Genomic DNA, 26,176 nt, shown 5'->3' with positions numbered 1-26,176 from the left:
TTGCAACCTGTGTGAAAATGGTGCATGCACCCTTTCCCTGCCATTTACACTGTACCAGGTCACTTATAAGTCACCTATATGTCAGGCCTTCCAACCCTGAAAGCTAGGTGTAAAGTGCCTGTGTGTGAGGGCACCCCTGCACTAGCAAAGGTGCCCCCACATCAACCAGGACCATCTTCCCAGACTTAGTGAGTGCGGGGACGCCATTTTACATCTGCACTGGACATAGGTCAATACCTATGTCCAGGTTCAGAATGGTAACTCCGAATATGGCCATGTAACCTGTGTAACATCTGCAAATTATGTCCAAATACTGATTCTAGTATTGGTTGTATAGTTCTATGCACTCTGGGGGGCTCCACAGTGGACTGGGGTACTGCCATGCCAGCCTTCTGAGGTTTTCCAGGCAGCCCCAGCTGCTGCCACCTCACAAACAGGTTTCAGCCCTCCTGTTGCTGAAGCAGCTTGAGCCCAGGAAGGCAGAACAAAGAATTTCCTTTGTGAGAGGGGTGCTACACCCTCTCCCTTTGGAAATAGGTGTTACAGGCATAGGAGGGATAGCCTCCCAGGGCCTCTGGAAATACTTTGAAGGGCACTGATGGTGCCCTCCTTGCATAAGCCAGTCTACACCGGTCCAGGGACTCCCAGTCCCTGCTCTGGTGCAAAACTGGACAAAGGAAAGGGGAATAACCACTCCCCTGACCATCACCATCCCAGGGGTGATGCACAGAGCACCTCAGAGTGTCCTTGGCTTTTGCCATCTTGGATTCCTAGATGGTGGGGCACTCTGGGAGCATCTGAGTGGCCAGTGGCAGCAGGTGACATCAGAGCCCTCCCCTGATAGGTGCTTACCTGTGTAGCTGACCAATCTCCCTTTCAGGGCTATTAAGGGTCTTTCCTCTGGGTGTTTCATCAGATTCAGATTGCAAGACTCCAGCAGGAATCCTCTGCATCCTTTACTTCACTTTCTACTGAAGAAATTACATCTGGACCCTCCAGGAACTCTACAAACTGCAACAAAAAAGCAAAGATGACTTCTGCAACATTGTGTCTTCATCTCCTGCCAGCAACTGCAACTGTTTACAGGTCGCGCATCCTCCAAGGACTACATGTCTTCAGCCTGCACCAGAAGAATGAAGAAATCCCTTGAAGTGAAGAAATCACTTCCCTTCTTCAGCAGGTACCCCTCTTCATCTATGACTGGTGGCGTGGGTCCCCTCTCCTGAAGAAGTGCCCCGGATCCAGCAACACAGGTGGTAGACTGAAGTGGTCGCTACGGTCCTAAGGTCCAGCTGTTGGACTTTGGTGGAGGTAAGAGCTTACTTCCCCATGCAAGACAGTACCCCATGCATTGCGGTTGCCAAGGCTTGTGTGTGACCTTCCACAAAGTTCTTCTTACACAGCACAGCTCCAGCCCCCAGCACTCCTTTCTGCAATGCACAGCTTCCTGAGTGGTTCTCCGGTGGTGTAGGATCGCTTTGTGTAGTGCTGCGTAGACCTCCATTTGCACCTTCTTTGTCCCAATGCTTTGGGACTCCTGTGCACGCTGCCTGGTCTTCTGAGGGCTCCCTAAGTTGTTGAGAACCCCTTCTGTCTCCCCCTCCTGGGTAGATGCCACCAGGTCCTTCCTGGTCCCGGACAGTGCCATTTTCTGCTAACCACGTGCTTTGCATGTGCCAAGGCTTGTTGGTGGAATCCATCAAAGCAACCCAGACTGCAATCATCCATCCAGCGTCAGACATCATTAGCACCAACCAGGAACTCGCATCCATCTTCATGGGTGCAGTTCTCCACCGTGGGTCTTCTTTTGCACCTTGATCCGGGTTAGCAGGGGCTCCTGTTCTCCCTGGACTCTTCAGTGCTTCTTGAACTTGGTCCCCTTCTTTCACAGGTCTTAAGGACCAGGAATCCATTGTTGGTGTCTTGCAGTCTCTTCTGGTTCTTGCATAATCTTCTTTCTCGTGTTCTTGTGTGTTCTAGGAAAGTTATTGTAATTTACTCCTGCTTTCCTTGGCTCTGGGGTGGGTTCTATTACTTACCTTTGGTGTTTTCTTACACTCCCAGCTCCCCTCTACACACTACACTTGCCTAGGTGGGAAATCAACTTTCGCATTCCACTATTTTTGTATGTGGTTTGTGTTCCTGAGGCCCATTTCTACCTATTGTCATTTTCACTATTTGCACTGTTTTCAAACTGTTTTTACAGCTATTACTGCATTCTAGTGTATATACTGTGTATATTTCTTACCTCCTAAGAGTATAGTCTCTAAGGTATTTTTGGCATTTGTGATACCAAAATAAAGTACCTTTATTTTTGTAACACTCAATATGTACTTTCATGTGTGCAAGAACTGTGTGACTACAGTGATATTGCACAAGCTTTGCATGTCTCCTAGATAAGCCTTGGCTGCTCAGCTACAGCTACCCCTAGAAAGCCTGGCTTCTAGTCCCTGACTGCATTTCAGTAATAAGGGATAACTGGACCTTGTATAAGGTGTAAGTACCATTGGTACCCACTACAAACCAGGCTGCACATATGTTTAAACACCATTGTGCAAACACGCATATGGGCCTCCAATGGCAGACTGGACATATGTTATAACACAATTGTGCAAACAGGCTCAGATGGAGCTGCAATGGCAGGCTTGACACATGTTAAAACACCATTGTGCAAGAGGACATACACGGGCCTCCAATGACAGGCTGCACACAAGTTAAAACACCATTGTGCAAGCATTCACACACTGGCCCGCAATGGCAGGCTCAGCAAACCAGGTTAGTGCCACTTACTAACATATGCAAGAAGGACACATGCACTTTCACATTATACTTACTGTGGGAAAATGCCAAGGGCTTTAAGTCCACTAAAAGAGAATCAGCAAAACCCACAGGAAAAGCAAATACGTTTGAGGAAGGAGTACCTCGGCATGCCAGGTCTAACACATGTCTCCCAATCCGAAAGTGGATGGGGGTCGGTTCTACCCAAGTTCTAGGTAGTCCTCACTGAGGCTGAAAAACCTATATAGACACTCGTGTTGAAGTTGTTGACCTCTGGTCAGAGCTCCCCCCTAAAGTCCATCCTCTGTAAGGAAATGACCACCTCAACAGATTCGGATATTTGCCCCTCATCTGCATCAGCCACCTGAGGAGTCTGTGGTTCATTTGGACCAAGAAGTGAGTGGCAAACAAATATGGCCTCAATTTCTTCAGGGCTCAGACCACCGTGAAAGCTTCTCTTTTTACAGCGCTCTACCTCTGTTCCCTGGGGAGTAATCTCCAGGAGATTAAGGCTGTAGGAGGCTGGCCTGACTTGTAGTGGGTACCAAGGGGTACTTATACTCTGTACCAGGTCCAGTTATCCCTTATTAGTGTAGAAGAGATGTTTCTAGCAGCTTAGGCTGATAGAAGGTAGCTATAGCAGAGCAGCTTAGGCTGAACTAGGAGACATGCAAAGCTCCTACTATACCACTGGTGTCATATGCACAATATCATAAGAAAACACAATACACAGATATACTAAAAATAAAGGTACTTTATTTTTATGACAATATGCCAAAAGTATCTCAGTGAGTACCCTCAGTATGAGGATGCCAAATATACACAAGATATATGTACACAATACCAAAAATATGCAGTAATAGCAAAAGGAAGTAATGCAAGCAATGTAAAGTTACAGTAGATTGCAATAGGAGCACATAGGTATAGGGGCAACACAAACCATATACTCCAAAAGTGGAATGCGAACCACGAATGGACCCCAAACCTATGTGAGCTTGTAGAGGGTCGCTAGGACTGTAAGAAAACAGTGAGGGTTAGAAAAGTAGCCCACCCCAAGACCCTGAAAAGTAAGTGTAAAGTGCACCTATAACCCCCAGAGAGCACAGAAGTCATGATAGGGGGTTTCTGCAAGGAAGACCAACACCAGCAATGCAACCAAAGTGGATTTCCGGACCTGAGTACCTTTGAAACACGGGGACCAAGTCCAAGAGTCGCGACAATGTCGAATGTGGGCAGATGCCCAGGAAATGCCAGCTGAGGGTGCAAAGAAGCGGCCACTGGATGGTAGAAGCTGTGGATTCTGTAAGAACGAGGAGGGCTAGAAACTTCCCCTTTGGAGGATGGATGTCCCACGTCGTGAAGAAGCTTGCAGAGGTGTTCCCACGCAGAAACACTGCAAACAAGCCTTGCTAGTTGCAAGGGTCGCGGTTAGGGTTTTTGGATGCTGCTGTGGCCCAGGAGGGACCAGGATGTCGCCACTTGGATGAGGAGACAGAGGGGTGCCCAGCAGGTCAGGGAGCCCTCACAGAAGCAGGCAGCACCTGCAGAAGTACCGGAACAGGCACTTAGAAGAGGAGTGAACCGGAGTCCATGCGAAGTCACAAAAGGGAGTCCCATGACGCCGGAGGACAACTCAGAAGGTTGTGCACTGCAGGTTAGAGTGTCGGGGACCCAGGCTTGGCTGTGCACGAAGGAAATCCTGGAAGAGTGCACAGGAGCCGGAGCAACTGCAAATCACGCGGTACCCAGAAATGCAGTCTAACGTGGGGAGGCAAGGACTTACCTCCACCAAACTTGGACTGAAGGGTCACTGGACTGTGGGAGTCACTTGGACCACGCTCGTCGTGCTGAGAGGGGACCCAGAAGACCGGTGATGCAGTCTTTTGTTGCCTGCTGTTGCAGGGGGAAGATTCCATCGTCCCACGGGAGATTTCTTCAGAGCTCCTGGTGCAGAAAGGAGGCAGGCTACCCCCAGAGCATGCACCACCAGGAAACATGCGAGAAAGCGGCAGGATCAGCGATACAAGGTTGCAGTAGTCGTCTTTGCTACTTTGTTGCGGTTTTGCAGGCGTCCTGAGCAGTCAGCGGTCGATCCTTTGGCAGAAGTTGAAGAGAGAGATGCAGAGGAACTCTGGTGAGCTCTTGCATTCGGTATCTGAAGAATTCCCCAAAGCAGTACCCTAAATAGCCAGAAAAGGAGGGAGGTTTGGCTACTTAGAAGGAGGATAGGATAGTAACACAGGTAAGAGCCTATCAGAAGGAGTTTCTGATGTCACCTGCTGGCACTGGCCACTCAGAGCAGTCCAGTGTGCCAGCAACACCTCTGTTTCCAAGATGGCAGAGGTCTGGAGCACACTGGAGGAGCTCTGGGCACCTCCCCTGGGAGGTGCAGGTCAGGGGAGTGGTCACTCCCCTTTCCTTTGTCCAGTTTCGCGCCAGAGCAGGGCTGGGGGATCCCTGAACCGGTGTAGACTGGCTTATGCAGAGATGGGCATCATCTGTGCCCATCAAAGCATTTCCAGGGGCTGGGGGAGGCTACTCCTCCCCAGCCCTGACACCTTTTTCCAAAGGGAGAGGGTGTAACACCCTCTCTCTGAGGAAGTTATTTGTTCTGCCTTCCTGGGCCAAGCCTGGCTGGACCCCAGGAGGGCAGAAACTTGTCTGAGGGGTTGGCAGCAGCAGCAGCTGCAGTGAAACCCCGGGAAAGGTAGTTTGGCAGTACCCGGGTCCGTGCTAGAGACTCGGGGGATCATGGAATCGGCTCCCCAATGCCAGAATGGCATTGGGGTGACAATTCCATGATCTTAGACATGTTACATGGCCATGTTCGGAGTTACCATTGTGACGCTATACATAGGTAGTGACCTATGTATAGTGCACGCGTGTAATGGTGTCCCGCACTCACAAAGTCCGGGGAATTTGCCCTGAACAATGTGGGGGCACCTTGGCTAGTGCCAGGGTGCCCACACACTAAGTAACTTAGCACCCAACCTTCACCAGGTGAAGGTTAGACATATAGGTGACTTATAAGTTACTTAAGAGCAGTGGTAAATGGCTGTGAAATAACGTGGACGTTATTTCACTCAGGCTGCAGTGGCAGGCCTGTGTAAGAATTGTCAGAGCTCCCCATGGGTGGCAGAAGAAATGCTGCAGCCCATAGGGAGCTCTTGGAACCCCAATACCCTTGGTACCTCAGTACCATATACTTGGGAATTATAAGGGTGTTCTAGTATGCCAATGTGAATTGGTGAAATTGGTCACTAGCCTGTTAGTGACAATTTAGAAAGCAGAGAGAGCATAACCACTGAGGTTCTGGTTAGCAGAGCCTCAGTAAGACAGTTAGTCATCACACAGGGAACACATACAGGGCACACTTATGAGCACTGGGGCCCTGGCTGGCAGGGTCCCAGTGACACATACACTAAAACAACATATATACAGTGAAATATGGAGGTAACATGCCAGGCAAGATGGTACTTTCCTACAAAGGCCACAGGCTGCTCTAGGCCCTCTCAGTTCAGCTGAGATATTAACACCTCGATACCGTTTTCTCAGGCATCCATCTGAATAATTAATTCCTGTGAATAGTCAGGGGCCCAGATCATAGGAGCGTTGCACATGGCCTGCTTGAGGAAGTCAAATTCAGTTTTGCAGGCCTCTGTCCATATTGCATTTTGGGGTTGCTTCTTTAAAGTCAGCTCCGTCTAGAGGGTCACAATAGTTTAATATCCTATGACGAACCTCTGGTAGTACCCAGTGAGGCCCAGAAAGGCTCTGACATCCGTTTGGGTCTGGGGGGGTTCCCAGGCCAGGATGGCCCAAACCTTAGCCTTGAGGGGTTTGCACCTTAGCCCAGCCCACCTAGTGTCCCAAGTATGCCACTGATCCTTGCCCTATCTGGCATTTGCTGGCCTTGATAGTGAGGCCTGCTTGCTGCACGGCCTGAAGTACTTCCTGGAGGGTAAAGAGATGATCCTCCCAACTGTTACTGAATATGGTTATGTTATCCAAATAAGCAGCTGATAAGGCCTCCACACTGGCAAGGACCTGATTCACTAGCCTCTAGAAAGTGTCCGGGGCATACTTGGACCTGAAGGGCAAATGCCTGAATTGTTAATTCCTTTCTGGAGTGTAGAAAGCAGTTTTCTCCTTGGCTCCCACAGGGAGGGTGATTTGCCAGTACCTGGAGTGGAAGTTGAAGGTACATTAATACTGGGCTGCACACAAACTGCCAATTAACTCATCTGCCCATGGAATTGGATGGGCATCCATCCAGGTCACCGAGTTCAGACATCTATAGTCACACAAACCTTAGTTCAGGTGTGGTGCCCACCAGGGCACCTTTTGATATTAGAACCATAGGATTGGAGAAGGGGCTACTAGAAGGTTCTATGACCCTCAGCTCTAGCATCTTAGACACTTCCACCTTAATGCTAGACCTTACTGTGAGAAAATTGGATTGTTGGTTGATTGGGGTGTGAGTCCTAGTCAAGCAACAGCCCCAATCCCTTACAAGGTGAACACAAAGTCACTAATTTAACCTGCGCTTAAACCTGGATAGCTTGGCACAAAGAGCAATCAGGCTAAATTTAGAGGCAATGTGTTAAATGTTGATGTACTGCACAAACAGCATCACAGTGAAAACACAGTACAATAAAAATACCAAACCAATTTAGAAAATATAAAGAATTTTTTATCAATTATTTGACACCATGTATGAAATTGGGCCTCTAGTTGGCAGAGGTATGCACCCTGTTTAAGTAGGGAACACAATCCTAGTCAAAGTAAGTCACAGCATATCCTAAATTGTGTGCTCACCCTCCGGTAGCTTGACACAGAGCAGGCAGGCTTATCCTAGAAGGTAATGAGCAAAGTATTTCTGCAATACCTCATACAGCAACACTGTAAAAACACCACAAAAAGTACGCCACAACAGTTTAGGAAAATAGATATTTGTCTGAATAAAGTAAGACCAGAATAATAAAATATCAATATGCACAAGTCAAGATATCATTTTTTAATGAGTCTCAAACCTTTAGAATCAATGGTTGTATCCTTTTAACACAGAGTACCTGGGATGCCTCAAAAATAATGACGCAGAGGAGGAGATGCATCAAAAAGTCAAGCCATACGTTGATTTTTCCAGCATGTCAAAGGCGATGCATTTCTTCTTTCCACGCTGCAAGGCGATGTGCTCTTTCATTTCAATTTGCAAGGTGATAATGTCGGTTTCCAGGAGGGCAGCCTTGGTTCCTTACTATGATGCAGGGATATTTTGAGGCTCATGAACGATGGATGAAAAATTAGAACATGTTGAGCAGAGCCAACAGCTGCTGCTTTGATCCTGCAGGTGGTGAAGTTATTTTTCAGCAACAAGGCAGGTGCTCCATCGATCTAGCAGACATTGTGTCAAATTTTGCAGGTGTTGTGTCAATTTTTTAATACACCGGATTTTCTCTTCTTTGGTGAAGTCTTTCATAACCCTGAGACCTTAGAACAGGAGGCAAGCTTAATCAAAGCTCTTGGAGGGCACTTGAGGATGCTTTCCAGAGTCAGAGGTCAGCAGGGCAATAAGTAGGCCAGCAGGCATTCCAGAAAAGCAGTCCAGATGAACCCTTTGAACAGCCGAGCAGTCCCTCTGATAGAATCCAGCTGTAGATCTTAAAGTGTCTGATTTGGGGGGGTCACAGACCCAGTATGTATACACCCAAAAGTGCCTTTGAAGTGGAGGAAACTTCAATGAGTGTTTTTGAAGTTTACAGGTTCCCCTTTCAACCCAGCCCTGTCTGCCAGGAGCCCTGCAGGGGTTTTCAGTCCTTTGAGAGCAAGCCACTGACCTTTGAAGTGTAAGTGAGACCCCTCCACCCTTCCTGTCCACGGAAACCCATCTATATGGAGATGAATGCAGATGCAGCTGAGTGTCCTGTGTTTATGGCTGTCTGGGTGGAATGCACAAGGTGAGCTGTCAACCAGCGCAGACCAGACATGGATAGGAAGCAGGCTGGAAGATACAGATGGCAGTAAGTACTGAGAAATGCATACTTTCTAAAAGTGTCATTTCTAAAATAGTAATGTAGAATCCAACTTCACCATTACAATTCTAACCATACCAAATATGACAAATCTAGTCCTCTTAGATTAGAAATTACCACTTAAAGGCATATAAGGGAATCTCTAATGCTGGCCTATGAGGGGAGCAGGCTTCACAGAAGGGACAAATTATTTGGAGTTTTTCACTAACAGGACATGTAAAATGTATAAGTATACGTCCTGCCTTTTACTTATATAGTACCTTGCCCTATGGGTAACCAAGGGCCTACTTTAGGGGTGACATCTATGTAATAAAAGGGGAATTTAAGGTTGGCAAGTAGTTTTAAATGTGAAGTTGGAATGGCAGTTGAAATGCAGACATAGGCCCTGAAATGGCAGACCTGAAGCATGGTTAAGGGGCTGCTTATGTGGGTGGCACAATCAGTGCTGCTGGGCCCACAAGTAGCATTTAATTTAGAGGCCCTGGGTAATTCTAGTGCACTTTACTAGGGACCGATATGTAAACTAAATATGCTAATTGGACATAAGTCAATGTTACCATATTTAGGGAGAGACCACATGCACTTTAGCACTGAAAAGTGCCCAGAGTCCTAAAGCCATCAAATACAAGGTCAGAAATGAGGAGGAGGAATGAAAAAAAGTTTGAGGTGAACCTTCGGCCATTTTCCAGCACAACCACATTCCAGCCTAAAACCAGGTTAGACTGATGAATACCTTGATGGACTTTCCTGCTTAGGGTGATAGAATGTGAATAACGGCCCAGTAGCACAGGTGCACTTGCCATTTCTATGCCTTTCTGAACTCAGTTGGATACCTCTGTCTATACTCCCAGGGGCCGCTGAACTGGCCCATGGAGAACCCTTCTCCTTATCTCTGGACCCCATCTGTGAAACTCCTAACCTTATTTTGCTCATAGATGCTTTCCAGAGACAGTACCACCATGGCCAACAAAGAGATGTGGCCCATTCCACTTTTTGGATCTGAGTTCTCTCCCCAACCGAGGGAAAACTCTGTCCATAAAGACAACAGCCAACAGAGGCCACTGACAACTGTTAATGTCATGAGCCTGGCCCTAGGCTATCCACTGCTAAGTGGAGGGCCTAAGTGAGGCCGTAGGGTGAGCTTATCCTCTAGCCTTGGGGCTGGTAGGGGTCCCCTATGGGCTCCTGAGATTTTCCTAAACTCTAAGGCATCTCAGACTGGGGGACAGTAGTACCAGGGGCTTTGCACCCTACTTCCACTCTACATCCTTCCAGTTCATGGGTGCTTTCTTGACACTTGTCAATCAACCCAGGGTCTGTACCCTGAGGCTGAACAGGGTACAAGGTTGAGTCCTCCCTCACCTTTCCCCTAAAACTGGGATCCCATACCCTCTTCTGGGGAGTGGTCTCTCCAGACTACGTCCAGACAACTGAACTGCCAGAGTTCCCTTAGGGCCACCTCTCCCAGTTCTCCTGCCACCAGGGATAACTCATTCCCCCTGAGAAATGCTTACTTTCTAAAAGTGGCATCTTTGATATAGTAATGTAGAATCCAACTCCACCAGTAAATAAGATTTCCCACTATCATTCCAACCATACCAAATATGACAAATCTATTCCTCTCAGATCAGAAATTACCACTTAAAAACATATCAGGGAATTTCTAATGCTGGCCTATGAGAGGGGCAGGCTTCACAGTTGTGAACATTTTTCACTTTCAGGACATGTAAAACTTTTAAGTACATGTCCTGCCTTTCATTTACATAGCACCTGCCCTAGGGGTTACCTAGGGCCTACCTTAGATGTAACATATGTAATAAAAGGGGAATTTATGGCTTGACAAATAGTTTTAAATATGAAGTTGAAGTGGCAGTAAAACTGCACACACAGAACTGGCAATGGTAGAGCTGAGACATTGTTAAGCGGCTACATTTGTGGTTGGCACAATCAGTGCTACCGACCTACAAATAGCATTAATTTTACAGGCCCTGGGCACTTCTAGCACACATTACTGGAGACTTATAGGTTAACTAAATATGCCAATTGGGTATGAGTCAATGTTACCATGTTTTAGCGAAAGTGCATATACACTTTAACAATGATTATAAGTGGTAAAGTGCCCAGAGTCCTAAAGCCAACAAAATCAAGGCCAATAAAAGTGGAGGAGAAAGGCAAAAATGTTTGGGGTGATCCTTCAAGGAGGGCCTTTTTCTAACACACCAAAGCCTTCAAAATCCAATTAATAGAACCAGATTTATAACTTTTTAAAGTTTAGAGGTCAAAATACCAAGTCCTCAGTTTTGGAAAATGGCTGCTTGGATACTTTTAGCACCACAACTAAGTGTCCAAGAATGAATGGAAACCTCTTGGGGGTTTGAGACTCACTCAGGCCATTTCCATATGCAGAGCTAGATAGTGGGAACCTGTTAAGTCCTTGTGGCTCAGAACAGGAGGCCAGTTAAACTAGCCCTTGGAGTCACTTCTGAAGTGTTGGGTACAAGTAATGACAAAGGGCTCTACAGCAGTGCTGGCCTCTGAAATTTCAAAGCAGGCTCTAGGCAGGAAAAGCAGTCCTTCCAGATAAAGCAGTCTGACATAGTGCACAGCAGGTCACAGCAGCAGGAAGTTCTCTGAGAGTCCTTCCGTACTCCAGAAGTCCAGTAGTGAATTATGGAGCAGGAATGAGAGCCTCATTTGTATACCCTGGTGCCCTGCTCCTAGAAGTTGGGTTAATTTTCCAGAAAGGATCTTTGAAGTTCCAGGAATTCCCTGCCTCCCCTGCCCTGGCTACTACCTGGCTGCACTGACAATACAGGGTCATTAAGCCTATTGTGTGGTGGCAGAGTCAAGCCTATTCTGTTATAAGTGGGGCTGTGGTTAGCTCTGGCCCCCCACCAAGTCAGTTAATGGCCCATTGAGGCTCTGATAATTCCCTATTGTGTGCCTTTTTGGGGTTTAAGTCACAAAGTCCCAGTTGTCAGTTACACCCACTCAAGTGACCTAAGGCAGGTTACAGGCACAGAGGGCTAAGGGCAGGAAAATGCCAACTTTCTAAAAGTTCATAAATACGGAACATGAGATATCTACTGCTTCTGGTTTAGGAATTACATCTCATTAATTTTAATAAGGATTCCCCAATCAATGTTACCCTATGGCAGGGGTAGGACTCAGTACTGAGAAAACAAATGTACTAGGACATGTAAAACTAAAACATGTATGTCCTACCTTTTAATTACACATCATCCTGCTCTATGGGATACCTAGGGCCTTCTTTAGGGGTAACATATCTTAAAAAGGAGATTTTCAGACTTTGCAAGGGGTTTTAAATACCAAGTCAATATGGCAGTGAGACACTGCCTTCAGGCAGCAATGGCAGACCTGGGACAAGTTTTAAGGTGCTACTTAAGTGGGTGGCACAATAAGTGCTACAGGCCCACTGGCAGCATTTAATTTACAGGCCCTAGGTATATGGTATATTATTCACCAAGGAACTTACATTTAACTTAAATATGCCAATCAGGTATATGCCAATCAAACCATGTTTAGGGGAGTGAGCACATGCTCTTTAGCATTGGTTAGCAGTGGTACAGTGCACAGAGTACTAAGGCCACCAAGCAAATCCAGCAAAAAGTAGTGGGAGGAAGGCAAAAACTTTGTGGGTGACCCTATAGAGAGGGCCATTTTCTACACTCATCTTATCAAACAACCTATAAGATTTGCTCTTAGCAGGGAGAATGTCGGCTGTGCACACTTCATGGGTACACAGATGGGTAGTCCCTGGGATAACGGAGAGAAGCAAGGGGAACTGCCCCAACACTTGGTGACAGTCTTTCTGCTAGTCTGGAGTTAGGAAGGGGATAGTATTACTCCTTCCACCAACTCATCGTTCTCCTTAGACGTCAGGAGGTCAGGGAGTGGTTCACTCTTCTCCTCTCCATCGTTCACAATTAGCATGGTGACCTTAGACCTCTTGAAGTGTGAGTTGAGGCAATTGATCTCTAGTACCCCTAGGGGCTGCATCAGGGTCTTGAGATCCACAAGGTAGGTGGTCTCCCTTTCCTCTCAATCATCTGATATGGCCAAGTCCATCAGTCCTGGAGGGCCCACGATTGCACAGTCTCCATCACCCACACTTTCTGCCCAGGTGTAAACTCCACAGGATTGGCTTTGCTGTCATACCACTTCTTCATAACATCCTAACTGGCTTTGAAGTTGAGAGAGGCTTGCTTCCACAACTTGCCCATTTGTCCCTGGAAGACCAGCATGTAGCCTACTGCATCTGCAGGAGCTCTTTTGGTAGACTGCTCCCAGCCCTCCTTGACCAAGTTTAGAGGTCCCCGGACTGGGTTCCCAGATAGAAGTTCAGAGGGGCTAAACCCCACTCCTTTCTAAGGGACCTCCTGGTAGGGAAACAAAAGGCATGGTAAGAGGACATCCCACTTTTTCCTCAGGGCCTCCATCAGGCTTCTAATCATACCTTTCAGGGTCTTATTGAATCTTTCAACAAGACCATTAGTTTGGGAGTGGTATGGGGTTGAGAAATCATATGTCAGTCTATGTTCCTTCCACATGGCCTGCATTTAAGCCGACATGAAGTTTGTGCCCCTGTCAGACACCATGTCCTTGGGGAAGCCAACTTGGGTAAAGATCCCCATCATGGCCTTCAACACCGTCTGTACAGTCGTGGTCCTCAAAGGGAGTGCCTCTGGTTACTGAGTAGCATGATCCACCAGCATCAGGATAAACCTGTGCCCTGTGGACGCCTGGGGTCTTTAGGCTCTACAATGTCAATATGTCAATATCCACCGTCTCAAAGGGAATGTCAACAACAGGCAAGGGGTTAAGGGGAGCTTTAAGTTTCTGCCCCACCTTGTCATTGGCCTGGCAGGTCATAAAGGTCCTGCAGAATGCATCTGAGGAGACCTTGAGTCTGGGCCAATGAAAGTGAGGAGCAAGCCATGCAAAGGTCTTGTTCCAACCTAAATGTTCTGCCAGGGAAATGTCATTGGCCAATTCCAGTAGAAAGGCCCAATAACACTGGACAACCATTAGGGCCCAGTGGGCCCCCTGGCCAGGAGCCTTAGGATCACTGTACAGAAGATCATCCTCCCAGGAATGTTGATGAGTCCCAGCTGTTAGGGCTTCAGCTTGCTGCCTCAGGTCCTCTAGGGTGGGGGCACTCCTCTTGTGCCCTACAGAACTCCTCCCTGGTGGACGCCACCTTTCCCTTACCACTCTGGATGCACGGGCAGGGCACCAGGAGGAGAAATGTCCTCTTCAGTGGATGCTTGGGCAGCCTTGGCCAGGTCCCCATCCATCTCACCGGAGGTACATTCCAAAAACAGATTTCTACCATCCTCATCCTCTCTCCCGCTTAGCAAGGGGCTGGGCCATTGTTCCACACTCCAGCCCTTTCTGGCTACCTTCTTGTATAGCCATGGACCTTGTGGCAGCACAGATTTATGTAGGTAGCCCCAACAGCTTTGCATGAGCTGGAGCACTTCTTTCCAGATAGTGTGCCTCAGGTCATTACCCAACAGACAAGCCACTGGCAAGGCAGGGCTCACAGCAAACTTTAACAGGCCTGAGACTCCCCCCATTCAAATGGCACCTAGGCCACTGGAAAACAACCCTATTGGTTGGCAGCCACCACTACCTCGTTAGTGGCTTGGGGAATTACCTGCTCTTAGGAGACTAGCTGATTCCTTACCATACTCATGCTGGTCCCTGTATCCCTCAGAACCTCCATCCCTGCTCATTGATGGTGAATCTCTTCCTATACTTTCTGTATTATTGTACTCCTTCATCCCCTTTTACTATGCTTGTCATCCCTGAGCCTTTCCTCAAGTGGGTGGGGGCCCTCTCTTTGGACACTTAGGATCTTCCTTTTAGTGTTCATATCTGTGATACTTGTAGCACCTAGGGGTCTTCTGTGTGGGCTCTTGTCTAGGGAAGTGGGGATTAGGGCCAGACCCTTTCCCTGGGGAATATCTTTGGGGACTGATAGAAGTCTCCTTCTTGTTGTCACCCCCTATTTCTTTTGGTGGTGACCCTGGCCCCCTTTTAGGAGTCCCTGCCAGTGGTCTTTTTGGACACTAAGGTACTAAATCAGAGATCCACTTCCTCAGCAAATTTCTAGCAATCCACCAACTGCTATCTACCAAGTGTTGGGGCAGGTCGATAACACAGGTCTTGAGGAGCTGTTTGCTCAAGAGCAAGTTGTACAATCCCTTATATTCTTTGACCATACTACACACAACCGTTCAGGGCCTTACCCGCTAAGTGTAAGAATTCTACCATTTTTGTGAGGCTAGTTTGCGGCAGGCCCTAATCCTCCAGTGGTATTTTTCCAGGATCAGTCCAAACCTCTTGACCAACAAGGTCTTCATGGCAGGGTAGTTAATCTGATCCTCCACATCCAGTGTAAAGGAGGTGTCCCTCCCAAAAGGTGAGCGTGTACCACCATAAACTATCTCCCAAGCTCTCTTTGGGGACACAGTGTACCTTCAAAGCCACCTCATAGGCTGCCAACCATTTGTCAGTGTCACCCCCCACCTGGGAATCCTTGGGAATTTGACCTCTACTCTCAATGGAAGGCTCTGCAGAGGCACTGCCATCATTACTGTCGTTGGACCCCATTTGTGGGGGGCTCTCATGTCCAATTCTCTGAGACTAAGCTCAAGGGAAATCTTTTTCTCTTCCATAGCTATTCTCTTCTCAGTCAGAGCTTGCTTGTTGTCCAAACTGGCGAGGACTTGCTCTTTTTCAAATTTGGCAAGGGCTAGGCCTGCTCCTTGGCAGGCCTGCCAAGCTCTAACTTTAACTTCCTTTCTTCCCTCCTGTCTTGCAGCTCTTCTACGGATCCTAGAGGATGCATGGCTGTCAGTTCTGGAGTGGTCCCTCGGGTCTGGAAAAAGAGGGTTGCAGGAGGCTGGCCTGGTGTGTAGTGGGTACCTATGGTACTTACACCATTATACCAGGTGCAGTTATCCCTTATTAGTGTAGTGTAGGCAGTATCTAGAAGCCAGGCTCTCTAGAGGTAGCTGTAGATGAGCAGCCAAGGTTTATCTAGGAGACATGCAAGGCTCATGCAATACCACTGTATTACATAGTACTCATGCACATGAAAGAAAATACTCAGGCCCTCATCATGACATTGGCGGTAAATCCCACTTACCGCCATGGTGACGGCCGCCAACATACCGTTGCAGTGGTGAATATCCATTCCACATATTATGACACACACACACACCTATCCAACAGAATACTGCCACATACACAAATCTGCCAGCCCAAAGATCAGTGTTAAACTGTCAGTACCAACAGCTATACTGTTCTACCAATAAAACAACACCCACTACATCATGACCCACGAATCACACAGCGGACATTCAGTGGCGCTAAACCATTGGCGGTACATGCCGGTGTGCTCAGAATGGACACCCAAATACTAAACTACACAACATTGCCCAATACCAAAAACACACACCTGACACTGATAAACACACCACACCCACCCACAGCACTATAAAACATACTCCTACATTACCCACAACCCCTAACGGATCAAAACAATTGCCACCAGACGGACACCAAGACCACTGAGCCAACTAAACACACATGCCACATACACCCATGCATCCTTCACGCATCCAACATCACACACCCCACCAAATTACTCAATACCCTCACACCAACACACACCACGCAACACCCATGTCCCCACTAAGGCATCCCTGTTTCACTGATGAGGAGTTAAGGGTCATGGTGGAGGAAATTGTCAGGGTAGAACCACAGCTGTTTGGAGCACATGTACAACAAACATCCATTGCCAGGAAGATGGAGCTATGGTGGAGAATCGTGGACAGGGTGAACACTGTGGGACAGCATCCAATAGCAAGGGACGATATCAGGAAGAGGTGGAGAGACCTACGGAGGAAGGTACATTCCATAGCAGCAAGGCATCAGCTCGCCATCCAGATGACTGGTGGTGGAACCCCACCTCCTCCCCCACAGCTCACAGCATGGGAGGAGCAAGTCTTGGCAATCCTGCATCCTGATGGACTCATTGGAGTTGCAGGAGGACTGGACACTGGTAAGTCAATACTTACTACTTATCACCCCCCATACCTGTATGCCATCTCACACCCCCACCTTCACTCCCATCACTCTGTCACGTAGGCTCTCATTATTCTAATGAGACTATTGGATTTGAGCAGCAGGATCGCCTGTGTTGTGGGGGACTGAGTCTAACCCACTACAGGTGACACCTGTTGGCCTAATCCAGGTTTTGCTCTGGCTAATTAACAGTACCTCATCTCTACCCTAGAGTAGGGATGGTTGGGCAGCTGAGCGCATGACACAATTGACTCCTCAGGGCGATTGTGGTCACTCAGATCGCATCCGTTTCTCTCAGTTACATTAGTCTCACATATACAAGGACAGTCAGAGGCGCTATAAGTTTCAATAAGGTTTTAATGAAAGCAACTGCATCTTAGATAAAGCATGTACTGCAATAACCAGGATGATGAAGCATGACAGGATTAAAATTGTGACAAGGATAGTGATGCATAAAAATAATGCTGCCATATTGTCACTAGAGTTACTACTATAATTCCTACCTAGACTATATTAGAGCACAGTATGTTAAGCTCGATTTCTGCCCTTCAGGTTCCCCTTGGAAGACATCATCCCTCATACCTGAACAAGAGGATTGAAGTCTGCATAAGCAGCTGTAGCGAAGCGTTTACCAGTCAGCATACAGTCGTGGTCATCTGGCTGTAATCTCCCTCTAACGTGTATGGGGTTGAGAAGTGTTGTTATAATAAAACAGATGATGTTCTGAGAAAATGTCCCTATGTAAGGATGTGTATGTTTTCATGAATACCAGAGACAAAGCGTTACCACGTTTGCCTGCAACTTATCTTACTGCAGCCTTGAGAAAAGCACAAAGTGAAAGAAATGTCTTGTTTAAGAATGCAGTGCTGACCTAGGCAATGTTCAGCGTGATAGGGAGCAATAAAACAAGACCGCAAATGTGGCTATTGTTAAAATAATAAACAAAGCTGAATAAAATATATCTAGATTAAAGTGCACATCGGCAGGCCTAGTGTGCTAAAATAATGTGCATGGAGCTATAACTAAAATGGCTACACAACACCCTCCCCTTGCCGGTTCAAAGGGAGGCAAAGTTCAAAGTTGAGGCAATTGATCTCTAGTACCCCTAGGGGCTGCATCAGGGTCTTGAGATCCACAAGGTAGGTGGTCTCCCTTTCCTCTCAATCATCTGATATGGCCAAGTCCATCAGTCCTGGAGGGCCCACGATTGTACAGTCTACATCACCCACACTTTCTGCCCAGGTGTAAACTCCACAGGATTGGCTTTGCTGTCATACCACTTCTTCATAACATCCTAACTGGCTTTGAAGTTGAGAGAGGCTTGCTTCCACAACTTGCCCATTTGTCCCTGGAAGACCAGCATGTAGCCTACTGCATCTGCAGGAGCTCTTTTGGGAGACTGCTCCCAGCCCTCCTTGACCAAGTTTAGAGGTCCCCGGACTGGGTTCCCAGATAGAAGTTCAGAGGGGTAAAACCCCACTCCTTTCTAAGGGACCTCCTGGTAGTGAAACAAAAGGCATGGTAAGAGGACATCCCACTTTTTCCTCAGGGCCTCCATCAGGCTTCTGATCATGCCTTTCAGGGTCTTATTGAATCTTTCAACAAGACCATTAGTTTGGGAGTGGTATGGGGTTGAGAAATCATATGTCAGTCTATGTTCCTTCCACATGGCCTGCATTTAAGCCGACATGAAGTTCGTGCCCCTGTCAGACACCATGTCCTTGGGGAAGCCAACTTGGGTAAAGATCCCCATCATGGCCTTCAACACCGTCTGTACAGTCGTGGTCCTCAAAGGGATTGCCTCTGGTTACTGAGTAGCATGATCCACCAGCATCAGGATAAACCTGTGCCCTGTGGACGCCTGGGGTCTTTAGGCTCTACAATGTCAATATCCACCGTCTCAAAGGGAATGTCAACAACAGGCAAGGGGTTAAGGGGAGCTTTAAGTTTCTGCCCCACCTTGTCATTGGCCTGGCAGGTCATAAAGGTCCTGCAGAATGCATCTGAGGAGACCTTGAGTCTGGGCCAATGAAAGTGAGGAGCAAGCCATGCAAAGGTCTTGTTCCAACCTAAATGTTCTGCCAGGGAAATGTCATTGGCCAATTCCAGTAGAAAGGCCCAATAACACTGGACAACCATTAGGGCCCAGTGGGCCCCCTGGCCAGGAGCCTTAGGATCACTGTACAGAAGATCATCCTCCCAGGAATGTTGATGAGTCCCAGCTGTTAGGGCTTCAGCTTGCTGCCTCAGGTCCTCTAGGGTGGGGGCACTCCTCTTGTGCCCTACAGAACTCCTCCCTGGTGGAGGCCACCTTTTCCTTGCCACTCTGAATGCATGGGCAGGGCACCAGGAGGAGAAATGTCCTCTTCAGTGGATGCTGGGGCAGCCTTGGCCAGGTCCCCATCCATCTCACCGGAGGTACATTCCAAAAACAGATTTCTACCATCCTCATCCTCTCTCCCGCTTAGCAAGGGGCTGGGCCATTGTTCCACACTCCAGCCCTTTCTGGCTACCTTCTTGTATAGCCATGGACCTTGTGGCAGCACAGATTTATTTAGGTAGCCCCAACAGCTTTGCATGAGCTGGAGCACTTCTTTCCAGATAGTGTGCCTCAGGTCATTACCCAACAGACAAGCCACTGGCAAGGCAGGGCTCACAGCAAACTTTAACAGGCCTGAGACTCCCCCCATTCAAATGGCACCTAGGCCACTGGAAAACAACCCTATCGGTTGGCAGCCACCACTACCTCGTTAGTGGCTTGGGGAATTACCTGCTCTTAGGAGACTAGCTGATTCCTTACCAGACTCATGCTGGTCCCTGTATCCCTCAGAACCTCCATCCCTGCTCATTGATGGTGAATCTCTTCCTATACTTTCTGTATTATTGTACTCCTTCATCCCCTTTTACTATGCTTGTCATCCCTGAGCCTTTCCTCAAGTGGGTGGGGGCCCTCTCTTTGGACACTTAGGATCTTCCTTTTAGTGTCCATATCTGTGATACTTGTAGCACGTAGGGGTCTTCTGTGTGGGCTCTTGTCTAGGGAAGTGGGGATTCGGGCCAGACCCTTTCCCTGGGGAATATCTTTGGGGACTGATAGAAGTCTCCTTCTTGTTGTCACTCCCTATTTCTTTTGGTGGTGACCCTGGCCCCCTTTTAGGAGTCCCTGCCAGTGGTCTTTTTGGACACTAAGGTACTAAATCAGAGATCCACTTCCTCAGCAAATTTCTAGCAATCCACCAACTGCTAACTACCAAGTGTTGGGGCAGGTCGATAACACAGGTCTTGAGGAGCTGTTTGCTCAAGAGCAAGTTGTACAATCCCTTATATTCTTTGACCATACTACACACAACCCTTCAGGGCCTTACCCGCTAAGTCTAAGAATTCTACCATTTTTGTGAGGCTAGTTTGCGGCAGGCCCTAATCCTCCAGTGGTATTTTTCCAGGGTCAGTCCAAACCTCTTGACCAACAAGGTCTTCATGGCAGGGTAGTTAATCTGATCCTCCACATCCAGTGTAAAGGAGGTGTCCCTCCCAAAAGTTGAGCGTGTACCACCATAAACTACCTCCCAAGCTCTCTTTGGGGACACAGTGTACCTTCAAAGCCACCTCATAGGCTGCCAACCATTTGTCAGTGTCACCCCCCACCTGGGAATCCTTGGGAATTTGACCTCTACTCTCAATGGAAGGCTCTGCAGGGGCACTGCCATCATTACTGTCGTTGGACCCCATTTGTGGGGGGCTCTCATGTCCAATTCTCTGAGACTAAGCTCAAGGGAAATCTTTTTCTCTTCCATAGCTATTCTCTTCTCAGTCAGAGCTTGCTTGTTGTCCAAACTGGCGAGGACTTGCTCTTTTTCAAATTTGGCAAGGGCTAGGCCTGCTCCTTGGCAGGCCTGCCAAGCTCTAACTTTAACTTCCTTTCTTCCCTCCTGTCTTGCAGCTCTTCTACGGATCCTAGAGGATGCATGGCTGTCAGTTCTGGAGTGGTCCCTCGGGTCTGGAAAAAGAGGGTTGCAGGAGGCTGGCCTCGTGTGTAGTGGGTACCTATGGTACATACACCATTATACCAGGTGCAGTTATCCCTTATTAGTGTAGTGTAGGCAGTATCTAGAAGCCAGGCTCTCTAGAGGTAGCTGTAGATGAGCAGCCAAGGTTTATCTAGGAGACATGCAAGGCTCATGCAATACCACTGTATTACATAGTACTCATGCACATGAAAGAAAATACTCAGGCCCTCATCATGACATTGGCGGTAAATCCCACTTACCGCCATGGTGACGGCCGCCAACATACCGTTGCAGTGGTGAATATCCATTCCACATATTATGACACACACACACCAATCCAACAGAATACTGCCGCATACACAAATCTGCCAGCCCAAAGATCAGTGTTAAACTGTCAGTACCAACAGCTATACTGTTCTACCAACAAAACAACACCCACTACATCATGACCCACGAATCACACAGCAGACATTCAGTGGCGCTAAACCATTGGCGGTACATGCCGGTGTGCTCAGAATGGACACCCAAATACTAAACTACACAACATTGCCCAATACCAAAAACACACACCTTACACTGATAAACACACCAAACCCACCCACAGCACTATAAAACACACTCCTACATTACCCACAACCCCTAACGGATCAAAACAATTGCCACCAGACGGACACCAAGACCACTGAGCCAACTAAACACACATGCCACATACACCCATGCATCCTTCACGCATCCAACATCACACACCCCACCAAATTACTCAATACCCTCACACCAACACACACCACGCAACACCCATGTCCCCACTAAGGCATCCCTGTTTCACTGATGAGGAGTTAAGGGTCATGGTGGAGGAAATTGTCAGGGTAGAACCACAGCTGTTTGGAGCACACATACAACAAACATCCATTGCCAGGAAGATGGAGCTATGGTGGAGAATCGTGGACAGGGTGAACACTGTGGGACAGCATCCACTAGCAAGGGACGATATCAGGAAGAGGTGGAGAGACCTACGGAGGAAGGTACATTCCATAGCAGCAAGGCATCAGCTCGCCATCCAGATGACTGGTGGTGGAATCCCACCTCCTGCCCCACAGCTCACAGCATGGGAGGAGCAAGTCTTGGCAATCCTGCATCCTGATGGACTCATTGGAGTTGCAGGAGGACTGGACACTGGTAAGTCAATACTTACTACTTATCACCCCCCATACCTGTATGCCATCTCACACCCCCACCTTCACTCCCATCACTCTGTCACGTAGGCTCTCATTATTCTAATGAGACTATTGGATTTGAGCAGCAGGATCGCCTGTGTTGTGGGGGACTGAGTCTAACCCACTACAGGTGACACCTGTTGGCCTAATCCAGGTTTTGCTCTGGCTAATTAACAGTACCTCATCTCTACCCTAGAGTAGGGATGGTTGGGCAGCTGAGCGCATGACACAATTGACTCCTCAGGGCGATTGTGGTCACTCAGATCGCATCCGTTTCTCTCAGTTACATTAGTCTCACATATACAAGGACAGTCAGAGGCGCTATAGGTTTCAATAAGGTTTTAATGAAAGCAACTGCATCTTAGATAAAGCATGTACTGCAATAACCAGGATGATGAAGCATGACAGGATTAAAATTGTGACAAGGATAGTGATGCATAAAAATAATGCTGCCATATTGTCACTAGAGTTACTACTATAATTCCTACCTAGACTATATTAGAGCACAGTATGTTAAGCTCTATTTCTGCCCTTCAGGTTCCCCTTGGAAGACATCATCCCTCATACCTGAACAAGAGGATTGAAGTCTGCATAAGCAGCTGTAGCGAAGCGTTTACCAGTCAGCATACAGTCGTGGTCATCTGGCTGTAATCTCCCTCTAACGTGTATGGGGTTGAGAAGTGTTGTCATAATAAAATAGATGATGTTCTGAGAAAATGTCCCTATGTAAGGATGTGTATGTTTTCATGAATACCAGAGACAAAGCGTTACCACGTTTACCTGCAACTTATCTTACTGCAGCCTTGAGAAAAGCACAAAGTGAAAGAAATGTCTTGTTTAAGAATGCAGTGCTGACCTAGGCAAAGATCAGCGTGATAGGGAGCAATAAAACAAGACCGCAAATGTGGCTATTGTTAAAATAATAAACAAAGCTGAATAAAATATATCTAGATTAAAGTGCACATCGGCAGGCCTAGTGTGCTAAAATAATGTGCATGGAGCTATAACTAAAATGGCTACACAACACCCTCCCCTTGCCGGTTCAAAGGAAGTTCAAAGCCTATTTATATATAAAAGCTACAAAAATTCAACCTCAGATATGTAAAAATGTCAATAATGACAAGTTAAAAGACACTTGGTGATATATAAAAGAACAATTTAAAAATGTTAACTTGTGGCGTAAAAAGGCTGAATTTCAAAAGTCAGAGTCATTTGGGAAGTTGCCAATTGAATCCGGGATAATTGAAGACCGGAAATCTACTTCGGCAGGTCATAAAGTAAGAAACTCATTGCCAAGAAGGACCAAGGTGCATTCATGTTCCAAACCCTGACCGTTAGCCAAGTCAGTAGCATTCCGTGGTGTGCCCAATAATGAGTACAGAGCTGCATCACCCATGAAGGGTGACTCATAAGCAGCTTCCCGCAGCAAACGCACCCTCAACACGCATGTCTGGTAATGTACCCTCAGCAAGAACATCAACAGATCAGCGTCCAATGAAAGCAAGCGCTACATAGAAAGACAAACTTTCAATCCATGTTTGAAAGAGCACCAGAGGCACCGAAACATGGGCTGCACACAATGCAAAATCAATCTGAATGAAAGAGACCAGTCACACTCCAATTGCTCCAGGAGTGTTGCTCCGAAGTACTCATTCATGCATTCATGACACAGCTGCGCTGGTGGGAGTGCTTTCATTCCTCCTTGTTGCGGCGGGACAGCCATTGCACAGAAAAAGTAGCAAAAGCAAAATGCCACTTATTATAGCCAAAGTTATTTGAAATCCCCTGAAAATACTGGAGAATATTGAGTAGATGGCTGATGGTATTAAAGCGAGTATATAGGAGATGGTATGAGTGAAACCAGAACCAACATCCTTAAAGAAATGTGTGATTCCAGAAGTACTAAATGCATTAAATATTTGTCCCACAAGCTCATCAAAGTTTCTCAGAAAGTTAGTACTTAAAAAGGACTGTATCTCTGCCGATGACCAAGCCACCTGAAGTGCGTAGGTCTCGCGTGCAGATGTGGGCACCACATGTTTTTGGAACAATAAAGCTGTGAGTCTGCTTAACTTGTCAAATTCACATTAGAAGTAGCAATATGGGGCTGCCAATTGAAAGCACCTGGAATACAGGTCTAATCAAGGGGACTTGAACTCCCTTCAGATAACAAGCCAAGTTCGCTGCTGAAGCGTTACACGCCCCATGCAAGGACAGCTGTTTACAAACCATCGAATGGCTGACAGAAGTCTTGCATTCACTGCCGCTAAGAAAGACCTCTTTCATGCCAATGAGACATTTGTATGGGAAGGGCAGCTCCCACACCTCATGAATGTAACTATCTCCCAGCCTTTCATATCTGCCTACTGGAATGTTTTTTAAACAGGACGTGAATTGGAGTGTTGAAATAGGCAGATTAATGACCCCGTGTATTTACCACTCAGCAGATGGTATTTCAGTTACAGTAAAAGGCAACTTTAACATGACATAAGTCGCTTCTTTCTTAGCCATTAGTTGTTGTTGTCACATTAAATTAAATGTAGAAAATATATCCCTTGTGCTAACCTGTTGCCATGGAACACAACGGGCTTTCAATGTTTGAAGCGTCCAACCCAACTACATAATGGACCTTAGTTGACTCTGTCTGTGGTGTAAGGAAGACATATCACTTTGTGTTATGTCTATTGCAGAAGAAGCAAGACAGAGTATTAATCCCATTATCTACAACAGCTAATGCCTTTATGTATGTTCTCGTGGTCTAGTTGCCTTAACTGGGCCGCAGCTTTTTGTTGGGAAAGCTTCCAAATTTCATTATATACTGCGTATAAGAAGCACTTTCTGCATTGTTTTCTGGGGCCTAACAGGAAGTCCTGTAAGTCAGTGTTATTAGACAGGAGACTGAGGTGTTCTCTAACAGGATCTAGTGAGGAACTCATCAACCACTGCTGGCATAATTTCCCTACACTGTATGTTGTTACTATACTCGCATGTTCAGATGACGCATAGCGAGGGTTCGGCATACCAATTCTAAAACCTCCCGTGGAGTTTATATAAAATGTTTATGACACCCATTGGTATCTATTGACCACAATAACCACCAGCCAGGATGTGACAATGAGCATTAAACTGCCATTCATGACCCATTCATCGAGCTGATCTTCAGTTGCATTTAAATATATTTTTGCCATTTGTAAAATTTTGCAGGGGCAGGAATACTGGGCACAGTCAAATCCTTAATTTTTGCTAAGCCTAAGAAACTTGTTTGTTGTACAGTTTCATTTAAAATATAATTTGAATAGGTATCAGGAATGCTCTAAACAAAGCTTCATTCCCCCTTTTTTGCCAATTTCTAGTTCCCCACACACTTTTTAAGTCAATCGACTTCAGCCAATATTCATAGCCTACTATAGTCAACCGGTAAACAAAGGAATACAAATAAATGGATTTTGTATCTTTTAATAATATGTGTACATTTACCATTGATGACAATTTGAAATAATATGACTCAGCATTTTTAACATTGTTCCCAGAAAAATATCCAAACTTTTCAGAATATGTTTTAGAACTCCCTTGTGGTGGAGTTTGTCAATGTTCCCATTGTGTCTAATTAAAAATAGTCTTTGGGATACTTCCTCCGTGAATGAAATGGTGTCCATAATAATTATAGCAAAACATATCACCATAATTCTCTTTAGATTGATAAACACATTCACTTTCAAATGCAGTAAAATACTGCAATTCAGTCATCATGGAATCAACAGTTTTAAACACATATGGTATTTGAATGACCTCCGTATGGCTGTATATATCAAATGTGACCTTATCCCAAACAATTCCATCAGGAATTGCTATAGCGGAAATGTTAACAAAAGACAAGTCTCTGCAGACCTTGTGAGAAGAAAAATTGGGTTTTGGGACCTCATCCACCAGTTCAACTGTTGATCTTTCAGGAAGAAAATGACCATGTATCAATAAAAAGAACGTTATAACAAAGCCAAACCATAGGAGGAAAGCTAGTATAGTCAAA

Source organism: Pleurodeles waltl, chromosome 5 (genome assembly GCF_031143425.1).
Source record: "Pleurodeles waltl isolate 20211129_DDA chromosome 5, aPleWal1.hap1.20221129, whole genome shotgun sequence".
Taxonomy (NCBI): Eukaryota; Metazoa; Chordata; class Amphibia; order Caudata; family Salamandridae; genus Pleurodeles; species Pleurodeles waltl.
The sequence above is the reverse complement of the archived record's forward strand: the minus strand, read 5'-3'. Positions refer to the sequence as shown.